We start from the raw sequence: 5,061 nt of genomic DNA on the forward strand, positions 1-5,061 counted from the left end.
CATTTCTGTCTTGTGGTGGGCTATTTGTAGTTTTACCCCTTGCATGCAGCTTCCAATTATGTCTACCGACTCTGTCGTCAACATTTTCACCTGTTCTAGCAATTCTCCTGTTAGTACGATCACAATATCGTCTGCAAAGCCAACTATGTCTACGCCTCTAGGCAGATTCAGCTTGAGTACACCATCGTACATCACGTTACAGAGCGATGAACCCAGGATAGAGCCTTGTGGCACTCCCGCTGTTATCCTGATCGATCTTTGACGCTTGTTGGTCTCAAAGAGAAGCAACCGGTTCTCGAAGTAACTTCTCAAGATCCTGCACAAATAATCAGGGATCCTCATTCGATGAAGCGCTATAGCGATGCCTTCCCAGCTGGCGCTGTTGAACGCGTTCTTAACGTCGATGGTTACTACTGCACAATATCGGTTTCCTCTACGCTTCCGCTTGGCTGCCTTCTCGGTGCTTTCGATAACCGTGCGAATGGCATCCACTGCAGATCTCCCTTTCCGAAACCCGAACTGCCTCTCGGAGAGTCCATGGTTACTTTCCAGACATTCCGTCAGCCTATTAAGAACGATTCTCTGCACTAGTTTCCATAGCGTGTCCAGCAGGCAATCGGTCTATACGATGCGGGATCTCCCAGGGGTTTCCCTGGTTTTGGCACCAACACTAGCTTCTGGACTTTCCATTTATCAGAAAAAATACCTTCGTCTAAGCATTTCTGCAACACTATTTTAAACATATCCGGGTACGCTTGCACTGCCGCTTTCAGGGTCACGTTGGGGATTCCATCCAGACCGGGGGCCTTCTTCGCCTTCAGTTTTTTTTACAGCCGCTATCAATTCTTCGTTCGACACCTGCCTACGTTGGCCAGAACATCGAATCATGCTTTGGAAACAGCCCTGCAACGATAACCTTTAGTTTTTCGGGACACATTTCAACTGGCACCGTCGGACCACTGAGTTTCGTCATCACCACCCGATATGCGTTGCCCCATGGGTTGACATCCGCATCACGGCATAGCTCTTTGAGGCAGTTCGTTTTGCTCTGCCTTATCGCTTTTTTAAGGGCGGCCCTGGCCACTATAAATGCCTCTCTACGATCTTCTCTGGCTGCGTCGTCTCGTTCTCTTTGGACGCGTCTTCTCGCCCTAAGACAGTTGGCGCGGAGAACGCTGAGTGCTTCGTTCCACCAATAAGCTGGAGGTCTCTTATTTCTCGGCTCCCGTTTCCTCGGCATTGTAACATCGCATGGTTTCGCTAACGTTTTTGTCAGTTCATCTGCGTTCAAGTCCAGGGAATCAATATCAGCGTGTAGTGCTTCGACGAATAGGTCCTTGTCGAAGGCTTTCGTCTTCCATTTTCGCTCGTTAGCTCTATTTCTTCGGCCTGCCGCAAGATTCCGTTTGCCAATAGTATAAACGATCGCCTGATGATCGCTATGAGTGTATTCTTCGCACACCCTCCAGTTCATGTTTGCCAACAAAGATGGGCTGCAGAAGGTGACGTCAAAGATAGACTCCCGACCATCTCTGCGGAAGGTACTGATGGCGCCTTGGTTGCAAAGTCTTACCTCTAGCTTAGTCATTGCTTCCAGTAGGCTGTTTGCTCTTACGTTGGTACATCTGCTTCCCTATTCCGCCGCTCAGGCATTGAAGTCCCCTGCTATAACGACCGGTTTACTTCCAACGAGCTTCTCGGTGCAAATGTCCAACATATGGTGGAACTGGCTTAATGTCCAGCTTGGGGGTGCATACCAGCTGCATATGAAAGTTCCATTAATTTTAGCAATTACGAAAGCCTCGTGCGTGTTTGTAACCACTTTCTGAATAGGATACCGTCCCATGACTTGTATCGCCGCTTTTCCTGCACTATCTGTGATCCAGTTAGAGTTATCGAGTGGGACGCGACATGGCTCCGCAATAACTGCGACGTCGCACTTTAATTCTGTTGTTGACTGCCACAACAGTTGTTGTGCAGTGTTGCAGTGATTCAAGTTTATTTGGATCAACTTCCATTACTGTTGGCTTGCCTTTGTCTTTATATACAGAGGGCAATTATAGCCACTCGTCATGTGGTCGTTGCCGTCCTCACTTTTACCAAAAACATTCCATCAAGAAGACTGGCAACTCTGCCAAAAGTCGAGCGACAGTAACAGCAACGCTATCTGCCGAGTTAAAGTTGAACTAGCACACACTAGTGTGTCTAAATCAAAATGTGGATGTACACGAACACGTATGCAATGCATTGACACGCTCGCACACATCGTTTCCCACCTATACATGTACACACAGCTTCAACTTTTGTCGGGAGGGATGCGCTGTTGCTTCTGTTGCTTGTCATTTGTATGGGCGCGAGAAAGAGATGCCAGTTTTCTTGATGGGATGTTTTTGCTTTTACAGAGCATGCACCTCGGTTGCCTTTCGCAGTCACTAGCGAAATGTCCCTCCTGTCTACATTTTCTGCACAGATTTGGATCTGTCAGGGCCCGCGCAATTTCTTGCTTAGTGGCCGAAGCCCATGCATTTAAAGCATGTCTCCAGTTGATTGGGGACGCGGGGAAGAATTCTGAAGCGACCCCGCTGCCCAGCAAACGTTTATTTTCTCTAGCTTCAGTAACTTATTTGCTGCATCTGTTGAGAGCCGTATCGTCGCGGTCTGCGTTCCGCGGTATTCCTTGCTTAGCCGAATTTTCATCGGCACATTCCCCAGGATGTTTTCGGCTTCCAGTTTCAGTCTCAGATCGCTTTCTGTGGCAAACACACTCAGCTCCTTACATTCTATCGTGGTCTCTTGGGATAAGGCTCTTACATTCGCCTCGTCGCCTAGGACCTTTTCAACAAGCTCTTTGAATGCTAGGTTCTTAACTGCAGGGTCATTCTTCAGTTTGGAAAGCACCTTATAGGCAGAATTGAGTAATGCAATGCCTCGATAGTTTTTACACTCGATATCTGTTTTGGAAGATAGGGCAAATGAGGCCATCCAACCACTCCTCCGGCATTTGTTCTTGCTCCCATATCCTAACAATGATCCGATGGATTACTCGTTTCCCGCTTTTAGAAATTTAGCCAGGATGCCGTCTATCCCAGCAGCCTTACCGTTTTTAGCTCGTTGATTGCCTTCTTAACATCCTCCTGTATTGGTGGCTCCACAGTTTGGCCATCGTTCATGATTTTTATCCTGTGCCTGTACCTGTGCCTGCTGATCTCCATGTTTACCTCTCCATTCAACAACGTCTGGAATCGCTCCTTCCACCTGACTGCTACCGCCATTTTATTAGCAGGTTTTCAGCACTATTATTGTACAGGCATTGCGAAATTCCCGCACCTCCCGTATTGTAGAAACTCCGTGTGTCATTGCTGGCGAATCTCTCCTCTGCGCCGGCAGGTACATGCTCCTCGAGCCCACGTTTCTAAGACGGTGGGTTCTTTTTTCCGCAGCTCTAGTCTCTCTATACCATTCTCTGTTCTGACGCGTAACCGCAGCGAGCATGCGACTCCTGGCCGGGTTCTTCTCGGCTGTCATTCTCTAGCATTCGGCATCACACCAGCTGTTATGGTGTCTTCCACCTCTCTTGCAGTTGTTTCCTCCACAGCCCACTTATATCTTTTTCCCTTTTTCCTGCTGTTCTGCATTTCGTAGACCGAAGTGTATTCCACTGCTACGCCATCTACCGTCAACTGTTGGATGTCGAAACGTTGCGAGCTTTCGCCCCATTCGACCACCTTGCGCGAATCTTACACACGACGAGTGCTCATAGTCGATATTTGGTCCCCGAAAAGACCGTAAGTCGATAACATCCGAAACGTATCGACCGTCAATCAAGATATGATCGATCAGAGAGCTAGAGTTTCCATTTGGATGCTTCCGAATATTCAGACGTGAAAAGTACGTAATATTCGTCTGGCCGTAGCTAAATTTATGAGTGTCAGACCGTTATCGCATCTCCGATGATGATTTTTGCGTCATGTTTTGGGAACTCTCCATAGGTTCTCTCCACCCGTCCACAATCCACCCGAAATCCGAACACAGCACTGTGTACCATCCATCGTAGATTTAATTAGTTTGATGAGCTTCCTGGGGAAGCTGTTCTCGTCCATGATTTTCCATAGCTCTTTCTGGTCGATGGTATCATATGCGGCTTTGAAGTCAACGAATAAATGATGCGTGGGAACTCTGTATTCACGGCCCTTTTGGAGGATTTGCCGCAGTGTAAATATTTGATCCGTTGTAGACCGACCTTCGATGAAGCCAGCTTGATAAGTTCCCACAAATCTATTCGCAATTGGTGATAGACGGCGGAAAATGATTTGGGACAGCACTTTATAGGCGGCATTGAGAACGGTGATCGCTCGATAGTTCTCACAGTCCAACTTGTCGACCTTGTTGTAGATCCGGCAGATAACCCTATCTTTCCACTCCTCCAGTAGCTGGTCCGTATCTCAAAATCAAACAATTAGCCGGCCCGGTGCATACAATCGGCCAGCTTTTCTATTCCCATTTTAATATGTTCCGCTCCGCTGCCATCTTTCCCAGATGACTTGTTGTTCTTTACCTGCATGATGGTCTCCTTAACTTCGCCTATCGTTGGGGCTGGCACCTCTTCCCCGTTTGCTGCACCGTCGAAATCGCTTTCCCCGCCACCATGGTTTTCCGCCTGGGCGCCATTCAGGTGTTCGTCGAAGTGCTGCTTCCACCTATCCGTCACCTCACGATCGTCCGTCAGAATACTGCCAGTCTTATCGTGACACATTTTGGCTCGCGGCACAAAGCCTTTGCGGGATCCGTTCAGTTTCTGGTAGAACTTCCACGTTTCCTGAGAACGATGCAGCCGCTCCAACTCTGCATATTCCTGCTCTTCCAGGTTGCGCTTTTTCTCCCGAAAGATTTGGTTTCGCTGCATCTTCTTCTGTTTGTGTCTTTCCACGTTCTGACGTGTGGCACTGCGCATCTTGGCCGCCCACGCAGCGTTCTCCTCATCCATCACCCTCCTACATTCATCGTCAAACCAATCGTTCCGCCGATTCGGGCCACATGCCCGATGGAGCTCTCCGCTACACT

This window comes from Sabethes cyaneus, chromosome 1 (assembly GCF_943734655.1).
Source record: "Sabethes cyaneus chromosome 1, idSabCyanKW18_F2, whole genome shotgun sequence".
NCBI lineage: Eukaryota > Metazoa > Arthropoda > Insecta > Diptera > Culicidae > Sabethes > Sabethes cyaneus.